Consider the following 18,176-nt stretch of genomic DNA (forward strand, 5'->3'; position numbering starts at 1 on the left):
ACACACACACACACACACACACACACACACACACACACACACACACATATGCTCTTTCATTAGGCATTGGACCTCAGGGGATGGTTCCTTCTTCCATAGCCTAGGGTGTCATCCAAGAGGAGGCTTATTAAGCTAATAGCCATACCACATGGTAAGCAGTAAACAGTGGTGGCTAATATGGTAATGCCTCCAAGTGACAGCAGCTGACAGCCTTTTCAAGTAGTGGAAGTAAGGAACAGCAGTAGAGATATTTGAGGAATGCAAGGCTGTTATTTTAATGTTAAGCCGTAAGCTCAAAAAAGCAAAGCATATGGCAGCAGGTCTGAGAGCAGTCCGTGACTTGTTTGCTTTTTAAATATTTGTATTTCTTTGCGATGGGAAACTTCTTCCCAAGAATACTTTATTAAAAGTTGGGGCCAGATGTAATCAGTGGATCCCATGGTTTCTTCCCAACCTGGCTAAAACATTTCATCACCAACCTAAACAAGATTAAGTGGGCACTTGTTGCAACTGCCGTGTAGTATTATCTGTTTGTTTGTGACAAGCTTGTCTGCAGCAGAACTGTAGACTCCCTGAAGCCTGGGAGTGGAGGACATAGCTGATGGGTAGTCAGGACTTGATGGAAGTGAAACCTTCCCTCCGTGAGGGTCAGCTCTGTCCACCTGTTGGGCAGTTAGCAGAGGAGACAGCTGAAGGCCCTTGGAGGAGCAGCTGGTCCCTCCAGCGTTACCTTCCTGTCACCATGAAATGATAAAACTTGCTGTTTAAGTACTTTGAATAAGCTTAACAGGGTCCAAAAAGTTCTAAGCTGAAAGGTACCATCTCAGCCACTTTGCCACTCGAAGCAGGGCTGAGACAACAGTAGAATCAACAATTGAGAAGATGTTTCTAACTGTGGGGATTTGTGAGAATCAGGAATCCTTTCTTCAGGGAACCCCCAAAATAAGCTCACTACTCTGGAGAAGCAGGCATTTTTGGAAGTGTTATAGGGTTAGTGCAGTATGGAAGGAAAGGAACAAGGAAGGCTTTTTTTGTAGTGGTTGAGAGCACAGTCTTACAATGGGACAAGTTGAGTTTAGGACTCCAGATCCTTCACTTTTAAGTTGTGTGACCTTGAGCAAGTCACTAAATCTCTCTGAGTCTCATTTCCTCATCTACAAAATGTGAATAATAAAATATCCATCTCAGACGGTTGTGGTCAGAATTGATTTAGCTAGTGCATTTGAGGCATTGTACCTGGTAATCACATAATAATCGGTAGAAACTCATATTACTATGACTATTACTACCAATACTACTAAAGTATGTTCAAATATGGTATTTTAGAATCCCTTAGAATTGTTCTTAAATATTGAATAAAATCAAATGAATATTTATTAAATATATCTAAAATCATACAATGAACATATGTGTTTACCTATTCGTAGTTTAGAAAAAAGAACATTAATATTACCTGCGAATTTTCTGTGTAGATTTATTTATACATATATACTTACACATATCTTAAACATGTATGTGTATTTCCTAGGTATATGGATTTTCCGTGTAATATTGCCAATGACTTTTCTCTGTATCCTGTCCTTTTGCCTCTCACCTGACAGGTTAATGACCATTCTAAATTCTATGTTAATCATTCTCTCATGTTTCTATACCATGTATATTGTGCTTTTTCTTTCTCTCTCTCTTTTTTTTTTTTTTTTGTGACAGGGCCTCACTCTGTCACCCAGGCTGGAGTGCAGTGGTACAATCACAGCTCACTGCATTCTCAACCTCCCAGCTCAATGGATCCTTCCACCTCAGCCTCCCGAGCAGCTGGGAGCACACTTGTGTGCCACCATACCCAGCTAGTTTTTGTATTTTTCGTAGTGATGGGGTTTCACCGTGTTGGCCAGTCTGGGCTCAAACTCCTGAGCTCAAGCGATCCGTGCGCCTCGGCCTCCCAAAGTGCTGGGATTACAGGCCTGAGCCACTGTACCCGGCGTGTACTCCTAAATAATAAAAATTGTGTTTTGCCTGTTTTAAACTTTTGGTAGAAAATGGAATCAGACTGAATATGTCCTTATGCTGCTTGTGTTCATTGCTTAACATCCCATTCCTGAGGCTCCTCCTTGTTGCACACAGCAGTGACTCGGTTTGCATGAATGAATAGTATTTATTGTGTAAATGCACTAAGATTCCCTTACTTAGTCTACTGTGAATAGATACGTGGGTTGTTTTCAGGTTTTGGCTATTATGAACAGTACTTGTAAATCTTCTTTACAGGGCTCCTGGTGCACACGTTCAAGGATTTCTCTCTGAGTGAAATAGTGAGGTTGTAGGATGTGCGTATCTTCAACTTTACCAAATAATTCCAAACTGTTTTTCAAAGGGATTGTGTTAGTTTACACTCCCCCATCAGCAGCGCCCAAGAGCCCTGTGGTTCCACACACCAATACTTAGTGCTGCCTCACTTCATATTTTTGGCAGAATGGTTGCTGGTTAATGATGTCACCTTGTGAGTTTAAGTTGTGTGTCCCTCATTACTAATGAGTTTGGACATCTTTTTATTTGTCTATTGGTCATTCAGCTTTTCTCTTTTGTGAAGTGTATGTGAAATTCCTCTTTTTTATTGGATGGTCTTTTTCTTAATAATATTTCTTTATATATTATGGTTACAAGTATTTTTCTTGGTTATATGTGTTGCAGAAATCTTCTCCCAAGCTCTGATTTTGTTTTGCTTTCTCTTCATGATGTCTTTTGATAAACAGAAGTTCTTAATTTTAAAGTAATAGAAAGTAGAAGTCATTTCCTTTATGGACAGTACTTTCTATGTCTAGTTTAAGAAACCTTTCCCTTCTCCAAGATCGTGAAGGTAGTCTGCTAAATCATCTTCTAAAAGCTCTCTTGTGCTGTCTTTCACACTGAAACCTAAGGGCCCACCTAGAGTGGACTGTTTTATGTGTGTGTGGTATGAGGGAGCCAATGTGATTTTCCCCATAGGATATTCAATTGTCCCAGCATCAAACGCTGCAAAGATTCTTTGCCCTGTTGCTCCACAGTGCCACATTTGTCATCAACCAAATGTCCGCAGGTGTTTCTAAGCTTCCTATTTCGTTCCATTGGCCATCGTGCCAGTCCCACGTGATTGCCACTGTCTCGTCATTGTCGTAGCTTCATTATATGTAAGGTGGGTCCCTCTCTGTATCCTGCTGTTTAGGTTGCCATGGCTTGTCTTGGGCCTTTGAACTTTCATATAAATTTTCAAATCAGCTCGTCAAGTTCCACAGAAAACTTCTGGAGATTTTGGAATTAGTTTAATTTAATAGCTCAGTTTGGGGAGAATTGTATATTTATGACAGTAGGTTTTCTAATCCATAGCCATTATAGCTCCCTAATTATTTAGGCCTTTACAAGTATTTTTGGATGTTTTTATAATTTTTTAATAAATATTTTGCCTATTTTTTACTAGACTTATTTCTAGTTACCTGAAAAAATTTTTCATGCTTTTATATACACTATATGTATACAGAATATTTTTGTAATCAAATTTACTATGTACTTGTTGTGAAGGTATAGAAAGGTAACTGGTTTTTGCACATTCTTCTTGACCCAGCTAAATTCTTAATAAGTCTAATGACATATATAACTCAGTTTGGAATTTCTACATAGATAATGACTTTTTTTCTGAGGTGATTTAAATTGTTTCTTTTTCTCTAATCTTTCCATTTTTTTAACTTGCCTTACTGTACTAGTTAGGACCTAGTAGTTAAATGAGAAAATTCTTTCAATGTTTTACCATTAAGAATTACATTTAGCTGGGTGCAGTGGTCCACGCCTGTAATGCCAGCACTTTGAGAGGCTAAGGCAGGAGGATCGCTTGAGCTCAGGAGTTCAAGACCAGCCTGGGCAACATTGTGAGACCCCAAACTCTAAGATAAAAAAAAAAAAAAAGGGTAGCCAGATGTGATGGCGTGTACCTGTGGTCCCAGCCACTCAGAAGGCTGAAGTGGGAGGATCAGTTGAACCCAGGAAGTCAAGGCTGCAGCACTACACTCCAGCCTGGGCAACAGAGCGAGGCCCTGCCTCAGAAAAAAAGAATTGTGCTTGTTACAGGTTTGTTTGTAGATACTATTTAAGAGATTAAAGAAGTTTCCCTCTTCCTGGTTTGTTGAGTTGTTTTTTTTAATGATGAATTGATAGCAGATTTTATCAAATGCCTTTTCTGTATCTATTGAGATGATTATATGACTTTATTCCTTTCATCTATGAATGTTATATATTTATATTTTTAAATGTTAAACTCACCTTGTATACTTGGAATAAGCCCAGCTTGATTATGATAAATTAGCTTTTTTATGGATTCACTTTGCTTATTTTTTAGAGAACTTCGCATTTGTGTTCATTTGCAAAATAGGCCCATTCTTTTCCTTTCTCCTTCTGTTCTTGCCAGGTTTTGGCATCAAGGTTAGGCCAGCCTCATAAAGTGAGTTGGAGTAGTACTTTTTCTCTTTGCGTGTTTTGGAATTATTTGTTCTGAGAATATTAAGTTTTGGTAGAATGCATCTGTAAAACCATGTGGGGCTGGGTTTTTCTCTGTGGGAAGATTTCTGATGCTTTTTAAAAATGGTTATAGTCTATTCAGGTCTTCTATTTCTTTTTTTATTAAGCTATGTATAATGTATAAGCTGTAATATATACTTTATGTGAAGATTTGTCCATTTCATCTAAATTTTAAATTTTATTGGCATAAGATAATTCATGTTTATTTTTCATATAGCATTTGTTGGGTTTTTTCGATTCTAATATTGTTTAATGCACCTTATTTCTTTTCTTGAATAGTCTTGCCAGATACTTGTCTGTTACGCTGACCCTTTCAAAGAACCAGTAACTTTTTTGTCAACTCACTTGTAGGTTTACTTTTTCTTTCATGAATTTCTGTTCTCATTTTCATTATTTTCTATCTTCTGTTTTCTTTAAGTTCTGTTTTGTTGTATTTTACGTTTTTTTTTTTTTTTAATTTCTTAGTTGGGTGTTCATTCATTTTTTGCCTTATTTTCTGACATAAGCATTTAAGACTAAAAATTTTCCTCTAAATGCTGCTGTAGCTGTAAACTACAAGTTTCAATATTTGAAATTTTTATTATTGTATAATTCTAAATATTTTGAAGTTTCTGTTATTCTTTTCTTTTTGACCCATTAGTTGTCTTTGAACTGTGTTTTACAATTGTCAAATATGAGTTTTTTCAACTTATCTTTTGTTATGAGCTTTTAACTTCATTAAATTATATTTAAAGACTATATACATTTGAAATTGGTCGAACTTATTTTGTGGCCCAGTGGTTACTTCTTGTAAATATTCCATGTGTGCCTGAAAAGAATGTTTTCTGCATTTGTTGAGGAAATTTTTATGTATTTTATTAATTTAAGCTATTAATTATGCTACTCAGAGCTTTTGTGTTTTTATAGATGTTTTTTGTCTACTTAATCTATCATTTGTTGAGAGGAGGTATGTTGAAATCTACCACTGGGATGGCGGATTGGCTTTTTTTAACCACATCGTTATAGCAGTTTTTCCTTTCTATATTTTAAAGCTGTGCTACTAGTTGCATATAAATTTAGAGTTGCTGTGTATTGTGGTACATTCAACCTTTTATGATTATGTTGTAAGATACAAGGCATTTTGCTTCAAAGTCTATTTCGTATGATATAAATATAGCCACATACATATATATGTGTAGCTATACATCTGTACAAATATGTGTGTGCATGTGTGTGAGTGTACACACATGATACATATACACATATATAGACTTGGACTATCATTTTCCATTCTTTTTGAACTTTTTTTTTTTTTGAGACGGAGTCTCGCTCTGTTGCCCAGGCTGTAGTGCAGAGGCGCAATCTCAGCTCACTGCAACCCCTGCCTCCCGAGTTCAAGTGATTCTCCTGCCTCAGCCTCTTAAGTAGTTGGGATTACAGGCACGTGCCACCACACCCAGCTAATTTTTGTATTTTTTAGTAGAGACCGGGTTTCACCATGTTGGCCAGGCTGGTCTCGAACTCCTGACCTCAAGTGATCTGCCTGCCTCGGCCTCCCAAAGTGCTGGGATTACAGGCGTGAGCCACTGCACTCGGCCTCTTTTTGAATTTTTAAAATATGTTTTGGATGTACTCTTCTGCTTATTATATATAGAAAATTTCTTTTTTTTTTTTTTTTTGAAACAGAGTCTCACTCTGTCGCCCAGGCCGGAGTGCAGTGGCACGATCTCGCCTCACTGCAAGCTCTGCCTCCTGAGTTCATACCATTCTCCTGCCTCAGCCTCCCGAGTAGCTGGGACTACAGGCGTCCGCCACCATGCCTGGCTAATTTTTTGTATTTTTAGCAGAGATGGGGTTTCACTGTGTCAGCCAGGATGGTCACGATCTCCTGATCTCGTGATCCTCCCACCTTGGCCTCCCAAAGTGCTGGGATTACAGGCGTAAGCCACCACGCCCGGCCTATATACACTGATAATTTTTTAGAACCCAGGCTTATGGTATCTGGAATATTTAGTTCATTTCTATTTATTGTAAATACTGACATATTTATATTTGTGTCTACCACGCTATTTATGCTTTCTATTTGACTTGCCTTTTGTTCCATATCGTATCCTCTCCTTTTCTGCTTTCTTTCAGATCGATTATATTTTTATGATATATTTTTTCTCTGCTAATATGGAAAAGAAACATTCTCTTTTAGTTCTTCTTCTTTAGTGATTACCCAAGAAATTTTAGTGAGGGTCTATTGCTGGCAGACTTTCTTAGACTGTATCTAAAAGTGTACTTGGCATTACTCTCCAAAGAAGTTTTTCAAATTGGATGTACAATTCTAGGCTCAAACATTTTCTCACAAATAGTTGACTTCTCACAATGACAAAAGGAGCACAAGTGATCTTGCTCCTTTTGTAGTTGTTAAGAAGTCAACTATTTGTTTACTTGTAGTTCATTTTAACATCATCTGTCTTTTCTCTCTGGCTGCTTGTAATTGCTGTTGTTACTGCTATTGTACACTTTCGCTATGACACATTTAAGGGTGAATCCTGTTCAGTATTCATTGGGCTGTTTAAAACTGTATTGGTATTATTTGTATTATTTATCGTTTCCAAGAAGTTCCCAGCCATTCTTTCTTCATATATTACTTCTCTTCTTTTTTGTTTTGTTTTGTTTTTTTGAGACAGTCTTGTTCTGTCTCCCAGGTTGGAGTGCAGTGGCATGATCCCAGTTCACTGCAACCTCTGCCTCTCGGGTTCAAGCGATTCTCGTGCCTCGACTGCCCGAGTAGCTGGGACTACAGGCACATGCCACCACACCTGGCTGATTTTTGTATTTTTAGTATAGATGGGGTTTTGCCACGTTGGCCGGGCTGGTCTTGAACTCCTGACCTCAGGTGATTCACCCACCACAGCCTCCCACAATACTGGGATTACAGGCCTGAGCCACCCCACCCGGCCTCCCTCTCTTCTTCTATAATAAATAGCAGATAGGTCTTTCTTTTTTACTTAGTCTGATAACCTCTGCCTTCTGTCTCAAGTGTTTGGTCCATTCACATTTAATATAATTAATGCTATGGCTAGATTCACATCTGCCATTTTCATGTGTCTTGTCTTTTTGTTGCTCCTCTTAATCTGCCTTCTTTTTGTTGAAAAATTATTTTTAAACCCCTGAACTATTAAATATCTACACAAAAGGATGAAAAGTTAATATTAACTGATTATGTAATAATTATCTCAGACACATTGTAAGTTTGGGAAAAATTAACAATGGGCCGGGCGCGGTGGCTCATGCCTGTAGTCCCAGCACTTTGGGAGGCCGAGGCGGGTGGATCACCTGAGGTCAAGAGTTTAAGACCAGCTTGAACAACATGGCAAAACCCCTTGTCTACTAAAAATACAAGAATTATCCGGGTATGGTGGTGCATGCCTGTAATCCCAGCTACTCGGGAGTAGCCGAAGCAGGAGAATCACTTTTTTTTTTTTTTTTTTTTTTGAGACGGAGTCTCGCTCTGTCACCCAGGCTGGAGTGCAGTGGCGCAATCTCGGCTCACTGCAAGCTCCACCTCCCGGGTTCACACCATTCTCCTGCCTCAGCTTCTCCGAGTAGCTGGGACTACAGGCGCCCGCCACCACACCTGGCTAATTTTTTTATATTTTTAGTAGAGACGGGGTTTCACCGTGGTCTCGATCTCCTGACCTCGTGATCTGCCCGCCTGGGCCTCCCAAAGTGCTGGGATTACAAGCGTGAGCCACCGCGCCCGGCCTAGGAGAATCACTTGAACCCGGGAGGCGGAGGTTGCAATGACCTGAGACCGTGCCACTACACTCCAACCTGGGTCACAGAGCAAGACTCCGTCCCCACTCCCCCCCAAAAAAAATTAACAAAGTACACATTTTTATATTGAAAGGTGTTCATGAATTCTGATGGATTCGATGGATTCACTATCTATTATATTTGCCATAAGAGCCCTGATTTTTCGTCTTTCGCAGTACAGCTTTGTAGAAATTTCCCTTCATTAATACATTTTACTTAGTGATTTTCCTCATTGGCCCAAAAAGGTAGAAGGTACCAGGTGATGTTTGGAGTACATAATTGTCTCTCCCAACGGCAATGAGGCACTGTTGGTCGAGAGCTTTGATCAGGCCCTCGGACTGTGTTTCTGCCACTGAAATTCATTTTTAGAAAAAAGCATCAGGTTAAGAACTGACAGTTTGTTATTTTTTGTCTTTGGAATATGTATCTGATAGTATCATACTTCTATGGTGGCTTTTAAGAACTTCAGAGTATTCATAGGTTGTATTCTCATTCAGCAAGCCTTACAATGGCTGCTAAGGAAAGCCACTGCCAGAATTTAACTTTCTTGCCCTGAGACAATTGTGGTTATGCAATTCTTCAATAGATTTTTAATTGATTTGAATTTTTATTGTTTCCTATTTGAATAGAACATATACTCACTCCTATTCAAGTGCTCCCAGAGAGGTCATCAAATCAATAGCACACTTAAGAAAACATCAGATGTCACCACAAAGCAAACCTCTCAAGATTACTAATATAAATATGAGATCATGATGCTGTACGCACAAGTGTTTGAAGTGTTTTCTCTAACCCATAACTATAAGACATCAGGTGATATTGAGACATACCCTCAGTCACCTGATTGGAGGCACAGAGGTCTTCTAGAACACTTCTGTCCGTGGCCTCAGCTCTTATACATGTGAACACAGATTTTATCAGACAATCACATTTCTTTTTACATCAGTGGAAACTAACTGTATGGGAAGAAATGAACATATATAACATGCATTCAATTAATCAGTCATTCTTTCAGCATTAATAACCACTAATGTTTATACCCTGCATTGTGACAGGCACTCTTAATAGCACTTTACACATTTTAAACTAATCCTCGCAAGAACTATCTACAGTGGGTAGTTGTGTTATTATTTTCATTTTCTAGTTAAGGAAACTGAGGCACAGAGAAGTTAAGTAATTTGTCCAAGATTATATACCTGGAAAATGGCAGAGCCATGATTTCAACCCAGGCAATCTGGCCTCGCCATCTGTGCTCATAACCATGAACTGACTTTGAAGCATTGAGTTTCTACCACATGCCAGGGGTCATGCTAGATGTTGGGGATTACTGCCGTGAACAAGTCAGCTTCTGCTCCATTAGAGCTTATAACCCAGATGAGCAGGAGTTTTATGCTATCTCCCCTGTTAATCTGGAATCAAAAAACTAGGAAACATAGTTATAATCATTCTTTACTTGAGTGGAGTATACGCATAATTTTTTTAAAAATCATTACTTGGCAAGTGAGACTAATGTTTCTTTTTCACTCGGGCACACACACACATACTCTCAGAGAAGTTCAGTTTAAGTTGAAACATCATATTGAATAATGTTTTGATTTAGTGTTTAAAACAATTTTAGTGATTAAAATTGACCAGGGGTTGTGGGCAATTTTTTTGCCTGAGCTGAGTGATGAAGCAATGAACGTGCCCACTAAATTAGCATTTGATAAGAAGTTAGGCCACAAGGAAAGAGGCTGTTCATCTCATTAAACTAGAGAAATGACCCACTGATACCTGAAGGATGTCTGGAAGGAGTGAGCACACAGTAGCCACCCCAGGGGTGCCAGTAGGGAGGGAGGTCTTTGGACACAGGCGAGTAGGTGGCAGCCTGGAAGACAACAGGGGTCACAGTGGAGTGGGACTTAGTGGTGCAGTAGCTAATTTAAAATCAACTTCCCGTAACCCAAACAAAACAAAGCAAAACCCCATCCCCACTTAGGAAATGGAAAAAGGAAAGGAGTTGCATAGATGTTTCTCCAAAGAAGATATACAAATAGCCAATAAGCACGTGAAAAGAGTCTCTACATCACTAACCATTAGGGAAATGCAAATCAAAACCACAATGAGATACCACTTCATACCCAGTAGGATGGATTTCATCAAAAAAACAAAGTCACAAGTGTTGGCAAGGATGTAGAGAAATAGGAACCCTTGTGCATTACTAGTGGGAATATGAAATGGTGCAGACTCAGGCTGGGCGGGGTGGCTCATGCCTGTAATCCCAGCACTTTGGGAGGCTGAGGTGGGCAGATCACGAAGTCAGGAGTTTGAGGCCAGCTTGGCCAACATAGTGAAACCCCGTCTCTACTAAAAATAAAAAATTAGCCGGGTGTGTGGTAGCATGTGCCTGTAGTCTCAGCTTCTCGGGTGGCTAAGGCAGAAGAATCGCTTGAACCTGGGAGGCGGAGGTTTCAGTGAGCTGAGACCACACCATCGCGCTCCAGCCTGGGTGACAGAGCGAGAATCTGTCTCAAAAAAAAAAAAAAAATTGGTGCATACTCTATGGAAAACAGTATGGTGGTTCCTCAAAACATTAAAAATAGAATTATCATGTGATCCAGCAGTCCCACTTCTGGGTGTCTGCCCAAAAGAATTGAAAACAGGGACTTGAACAGATCTATACACCCGTGTTCACAGCAGCATAATTCTCAATAGCCAAAAGGTGGGAACAAGCCAAGTGCCTATCAATGAATTAATGGATAAACAAAATGCGGTTTACACATACAATGGAATATTTTATTCAGCCTTAAGGAGGAAGGACATGGCTGGGCGCGGTGGCTCACAGCTGTAATCCCAACACTTTGGGAGGCTGAGGCAGGCAGATCACGAGGTCAGGAGATCGAAACCATCCTAGCTAACACAGTGAAACCCCGTCTCTACTAAAAATACAAAAAATTAGCGGGGCGTGGTGGCGGGCGCCTGTAATCCCAGCTACTCGGGAGGCTGAGGCAGGAGAATGGCGTGAACCCAGGAGGCAGAGCTTACAGTGAGGCGAGATCATGCCACTGCACTCCAGCATGGGCAACAGAGCAAGACTCCATCTCAAAAAAAAAAAAAAAAAACCAAGAAGGAAGGACATTCTGATGGATGTACCAACATAGATGAAAATTGAGGACATTATGCTAAGTGCAATATGCCAGTCACAAAAGGATAAATAATGTGTGACTCTACTTATATGAGGTACCTGGAGTAGTCAAACTCCTAGAGACAGAAAATAGAACCGTGGTTGCCAAGGCTAGGAGGGGGAATGGGAAGCTATTGTTCAGTGGGTGTGGTTTCAGTTTTGCAACACGAACAGAGTACTGGAAATGGAGGCTAGTGATGGCTGCACGACAGTGTGAATGTACACAATGCCACTAAACTGTACGCTTAAAATGGCTCATTAGCAAATTTTATGTTATGTATATTTTACTACATTTTAAAGAAACGAAACTTTCTGAGCTCCCTCTGTTGACATGCGTGGCTGCAGGAGGGTTTCCAGCATTCGTGGATGACAAGGGACCCTTCTGCTCTTGAGATTCTCTGGCTCTGCATCATGGAGCTAATGTTCTTCTGGGATGGACTTGCTGAGCCACGGAAGCAGCCCCCCAGCACCCCACATGCATGGATGTCCTCTTTCTGTGAGGCTTTGGCTCTGTGCTGTTGCCTTCACTAAACATAGATGCTTGTCAAGAGGGACAAAATCCCCCAAATGCAATGAAAAATTGTTTGGAAACTGAAGATTTGGTTTATGAGGCAAAAGTAGAATAACTGGAAGAGGGGAAATGGCAGGAAAATGTATTTGAAGCCACATTTGTTTATGAGAGGATCCTCCTTTCTCCAGGGCTGGAGACAGCCATGTCCTGAGATTAGGAGTGGTGCTGGCCCAAACCCCTCCCCCCATTTTCACAACCAGTACTAGGCTTGCATATAACTGGAGTCCCCCAGTTTAAATCCTCATGGGATATTCTGCTTCCTTTCCAGGGAAGTTCCCTTTTCTAGTTTTTTTTCTGAAGATGCTGGAGAACAAGCCTTCAGGGCATCCCAGCCTCCCTGTCAGCCACACAAGAGAGCACTGGCTGGCCGCCCAGGGCTCAGAAAGCCGAGCAGCTGGGAGAGGCCAGGCTGGGCCAGGAGGGGCACCATGGTGAGGCCCACACCAAAGCCACTCCCTGCCGGTCATAGCATCCGAAGGTTTATTTATTTTCGTGCTTTTCTTTCCAAGATCTCCAAGTTCTCCCCATATCTCATTCAACAATTCAGAGTATGGGAGTGTCTTCTTCAGAGTTCTTGCAGGTGTTTCCTGGAAACCTCTGGCTCCCCAGCACCTGGCCCTGGGCTGCCTGCTACAACATTAATACTTGTCTGTGCAATGCATGCTTGAAACTTTTGTCCGTGCAGAGTAGCCTGGTAGCTCTTCGTTCATAGCTAAGCTTGTGTCTGCCTGTGTTTCATCTATTATCCATTTTGATTTCTACTCTGCCGAGTTTCACTATCTGATAAAATGATGGCCATACTTTCTGCAAATGGGCGGTATAAGGTGCCTGCTGTTTACCCAGCCAGCTGTGAAAAAAAATCAGATATTCCAAACACAGTTGAATTCTAGTTCATTTGTAATGGTCTTTTGCACTTTAAAGTAAGGAAAGTTTACTATTTAAAAAAAGAAAAAAAAAAAAGGAACCTGAGAACAGGGAAGAGAAATAAGAGAATCTCCAAATTTATCCTATAAGTATTCTTGTGGGGATCCTGAGCTGAAAACAACTGGTGAGAATTGATAAGCCACCTTCAGATGATCAGATTCACTGTCCTTTGAACAGTTTCCCCAGTTCATGGGTAGAGAGCACCTGCTTTCAGCCAGGCATGGTGCCAGGCTCAGGAGGGCCAAGGCCGGAGACGGCACCATCCCAGTCTTCACGCAGCACACACTGAGATGTGGAGGCAGAATCACACTGGGGTGTGCTGTGCCTCCGAAGAATCGCTCACCTTCAGGGAGGAGGGCTGTCTGTTTCCGAGCTATAGGCCAGGCATGGACAAAAGTGCTGCCTTCAGTGTCCCTTAGCACAGTGGAATCAAGCCATGCGAAACCAAACAGCCCCTCATGGAAACACACAGGAAACGAAGGCAGAGAAGGCAGGAAATGTAAAACAGGCCAGGATTCACCGGAGCGGCTGATTGATGCAAGGATGCATGGTCCCATGTGGCCCTGGAGCCCAGAGAGGCACATCATCCACCTCTGGTCCTGGAGAGCCGCTTGGGCTTCCCAGTGCCCTGCCAGGCCCCTTCCTTTCTAGTTCCCTCCTGACTGTGCAGAAGGCGCCATTTCTATATCACAGAGCTTCATGGATCAAGTCTGTATCACACTGTGGCCCAGGCCCTTCCCCTTCTAGGTCTAGGTGGTGGGATTCCCATTCTTCTGGCATCTGCCGTTGTCTGCTGAACTGGTTCCCAATGTCTCATTTCTTCCCTGTGCTCCCCTCCTCAAATTGGGGCATGTGGAGAAATCAGGGCCTTGGGGGCTCGGCCAGAAACAAAGACCGAGAGATCCTCCAGAGAGAAGGTCCTCTAGGAGAGGCAGGGTGGCAGAGCAGAAGAGGCCCGGGACTTGCTTCCCAAATGTCAGAAATTACCAAAAAGCTTTACGGTTCAGAGAGAACAGTGTATTTCTTTTAGGAGCCAGGGTAGTCTGACAAGAAGACTTGCTTTCAAACATGTCCTGTTCACGTATGTACTTAGCAGATGGCTATTTGACACTTCGTGTTCCAAAGGCACTTGTTCAATTCATTTTCCAAATGTGGGGGCGGGTTTTGGGCCCCTCACTTGCTTTGCAGGCCCCCAGCCCTAACACCATGTGCTCAGGTAGCCCTCAGGAATAGCCCTGACTATATAGACGCTCTGGCTTCAGGGATGGCCCTATATGAAGTGGCTTCCTTCATTAAAATGTCACTCACAGGGACTGGAGAGGTCTTTGGAACACGGGCAATAAGGTTCAAAAGGTGTTTTCAGTTGCACCTGACCAGGTCATCTCCAGCTTAGGTGCCGGCTCCTAGATGCCAATCTGAGTGGAGATTAATAGCTGATGTGGGAGCAAAAAATGAGCCAAACTGGGGTTTCTTGAGGTGATTTATTCCAGCTAACTATGTCAGTTGTTTGTTCGTGCTAAAAATACCACTAGAAGGATGGGGGAGTATTCCAGATTGTTGACACTTTGACTGAAATGAGAAGCAAAATGTAACTGATATGAGCTCTAACAGGAGCTCCTGCCTGTCATAAAGAAGAGGGAGGATTAGGACACCAAGAGGAGCAGCCAAACCACCCGGGGCGGCCCCGGCCCCGGCCCCAGCGCTGCCACTCACCACAGCCTCCCAGCTAAGATAAGGGCTGCTAAGTTCTGGAGGACGAGGTATCTCCTCCTCATACTTTGGCCCTGAGAAACTTTGTTTTGCTAAATAGATGTGTCCTGGATTTTTCCAGGATCTGGGAGCCTAGGTTGGGATGATGCAGCCCTGCGCTCACACTGATGGGGGAGACTGGAGTGGCAGAAACACCGTGTGAGTGTCCCGGATGTGCTCGTGTGCTGCGACCCCTTCTCCAGCAGCTGGAGACATTAAATGTGGTCACATGGGCCGGGTGCAGTGGCTCACACCTGTAATCCCAGCACTTTGGGAGGCCGAGGCAGGAGGATCTCTTGAGCCCGGGAGTTCAAGAACAGGCTGGGCAACATAATGAGACCCCCATCTCTACTAAAAATCTTTTTAAAATTAGCCAGGCATGGTGACGCGTGCCTGCAGTCCCTGCTACTCAGGAGGCTGAGGTGGGAGGATCTCTTAAGCCCTGGAAGGTCGAGGGTCTTGACCCTTGAGCCACTGCACTTCAGCCTGGGCAACAGAGCAAGACCCTGTCTCGAGCAAAACAAAACAAGATAAATAAAAGTGGTTAAGTTTCTAGAACTTCCTTGGTGGTTAAATAACTCCCAGACAGAAGTTTGCCAAAAAGCTCCCCAGGCCAGTGACTTGCCAGGGCTTCATTCCTAGAGAAGATGCGCTTAGGAGAGGAGTCATCCATGCTCTTTAAACCCCCCATTACTGGTTCTGTTGGCAGACTGGACTGACCGGGGCTGGCACGTGGTTGGGGTTTTGTAACAGAAACCAGGTACTCAGGTTTGATGTACGAAAAGCATATAGACACGGTTTCCAGCTGGCAGCCCGTAAGCTGGCGTCTGCTAGCAGGGTTGTGTTAGGCCAGTGTACATTTCAAAAAAGTTTGAATTTGCTGACCTTCTGGTCATCACACTTGCCTGTTTTGGAAGACATTTGAGTTTTCGGCCCCTGGGGAACCCACAATGGGAGGGGGATGGTTACTCAGTGTTCTGCAGACTCAAGCAGGTGCCCTTTATGGGGATGACAGTATGAATAGTACCCCCTCAGTGGGTACATTGTGGACTCCCCAGCTCCTTCACTGAAGGCATGTGGAGGACCTGGGCAGGGCTATAGCACCTTCAGAATATGATCCAGGGGATCCCTTCAGAAGGAAGGAAGCATTCTGTTCAAGACATGGGCAGGGGTGGCCTTCCTTTGGGAGCTTAATGTAAATGCTTGTTCAGAATTCTCACTGAAATTAAGAACAAAATACATCCTGAAAAATGTCTTCCAAGACCTGCTCCCCCAGTTCTTATTGGAATGAAATGAGCACAGAATTCCTAAGTGCAGGGACTGTGAGAACTCTTCCCTGGGAAGTCTTTTTTCTTTTTAAAATCAGACCATGGCAGGTTAGGATGGAGAGTTATGAATGAGAGCAGTGCTTCTTGACGTTAAATTTGCGCATGAATCCCCTTGTGATCTGGTTAGATGCAGATTCTGACTCAGTGAGTCTAAGGTGAGTGGAGAACCTGGAGATTCTTCTATTTCTTGCAAGCTCCCAGGGAATTCTGAGGCTGCCTGCCCTGGACACACTCTGAGTAGCAAGTATTATTAGACCTCAAGGCCTTTTCCAGCTTTGGGTTAATTGGAAACATCTATATGTTTTCTAATGAACCCCAGTGAATAGCACATCAATGCAGCAATTGGGTAAGCCAGATGATCTAAGAATTGTTTATTTCCTGCGTAACCGTTGAGGAATTCGATTATTCACGTGACATTATTGAGGATGTGCATTTTGGAAGGCCCCATGCAGTATTTGGTATCTAGTGGGAATGGTCACATGAACTGTTCCATCCTCTCTCCTCCCTTCCAGCTGTTGCCAGAGGGGCCTTGGGGTGGTTTGAGGCCTCCCAGCTCCAGGACATGCACAGCTGTCATCCCAGCATCATAGGCTCACCTGGCGGCGGTCGTACCAGTGACAGTATTGATTTTCAGTGACAGTGACTCAGCCTGGGACCAGAGGCTGCTGTTTGCAGGGATATAACACCTTCTGAGATTGGAGTGCTTTGGAAACCCAGCCAGGAGAGCAGTGGCTCCAAGAGCAGCGTACGGTGGGCCCTCAGAAATGGTGGTGAAAATGAATTGCGATCAGTTTCCTTCCAGCCACATGGGAACCTGAAAGGAATCCCTCCTCCCTGCCGAGGGCCTGGGTCGATGGATTCGATGACATCCCTCTCCCTGGGCAGCACTGGGCTGATCTCAGACTCTCTGTTACCAGCCGAGTTCTCTGGTTTCACATTCCCATCTGCCTTGTCCTGGTCACCATGTGCTACTGGCACATCTCTTTTGACTTCTCTTACCATTCTGACTGGCCAGTTGCCAAACAGCCTTCTCAAGTTAAAATTTCAACATACTTGCCCCCTGCCCCCTTCAGCCTGATCCATTATTTCTCTTACCTGGTGACAGATGCTCACTTTCCTTCGGATGTTTGACAGCCAGCCGCACTCCAGCTCCCCCGATCTGGACAGGAGGCAGCAAGAGATGGGGAAGGTATCCAGGGCCCCCTCAGCCGCTGCCCCGCTTGGGCAGATCCCGCATGCTTTTCTGCACAGCCGTTTTGCATTCCTGCCTACATTCAGTAGATAAACAAAGAAAGAGCAGGTCCCTGGCATGCAGAGCCCAGGGGCTCGCAAACACAGATCCACAAGATACGAAATGTTCAAGGTTCCCGTGATGTTACCTCTAAAGCAGTTCCTGAGACTGCAGCATTCACGGATCACCTAATTAGTGAAGGTTTTGTGTATTAATACGCATGTTTCTTCCTTGATATAATCAGCGCATTTTTTATACTGACACAGAAGATGGGAGGGCATTATTACTTTAGTATTTCTCTGAACTTCTCTAATTTATTTTCATCGAGAGTTCTTTGGACGGCTCAGAATTCAAAAATATCTGCCCTTTTCACTTTATCTTTGGCCCCTGCCCAAGTCTGGGACTCACTGGGGTGGGGCCAAGGCTAAAACTAAACTAGGGTGTGAGCTACTAGAGGTGCATGTCCAGTGGTTGGGAGCAGTTTCCAGGGAGTCAGCGAAGTCTTCCTGGGGAATGGCATGAGACACTGAGCCTGGCCCTGACAAGTGCCGCTCTGACTCATTTCCTGAGATGAACAATGGAAAGTCACGATGCCTCGTGCCCCAGAGCTTCCCCAGGGGCGGCTGTGTCTTCTTTCTAAGCCCTACCGTAGCCAAACATGGTTGTTATTTCAAGAGTTATCTTGAGATTCTTAAAATATTCCAGAAGTACAGTAAAATAGTATTTCTATTTGTTTTAATGAAAAGTAAAACTTTGATTAACGAGGTCCTTCAAAAAACTAGATTTTATATGCACCAGACTTTTAGATGAAAGACAAGTCACAAAACACACACGCGCGCACACACGCACGCGCACACACACATGCACACGGACAGGCACATGCAC

At 43.0% G+C, this 18,176-nt stretch overlaps 1 protein-coding gene across 5 annotated transcripts in view; it reads left to right on the plus strand.

Annotated features, from left to right (window-relative positions):
• The window catches only part of TTC7B (tetratricopeptide repeat domain 7B), a 245,935-nt gene that overhangs the window by 144,519 nt on the left and 83,240 nt on the right, over positions 1-18,176 (plus strand). The gene's annotated exons all lie outside the window — the stretch shown is intronic.

This window comes from Hylobates moloch, unplaced genomic scaffold (genome assembly GCF_009828535.3).
Source record: "Hylobates moloch isolate HMO894 unplaced genomic scaffold, HMol_V3 SCAFFOLD_16, whole genome shotgun sequence".
In the NCBI taxonomy this organism is placed as follows: domain Eukaryota; kingdom Metazoa; phylum Chordata; class Mammalia; order Primates; family Hylobatidae; genus Hylobates; species Hylobates moloch.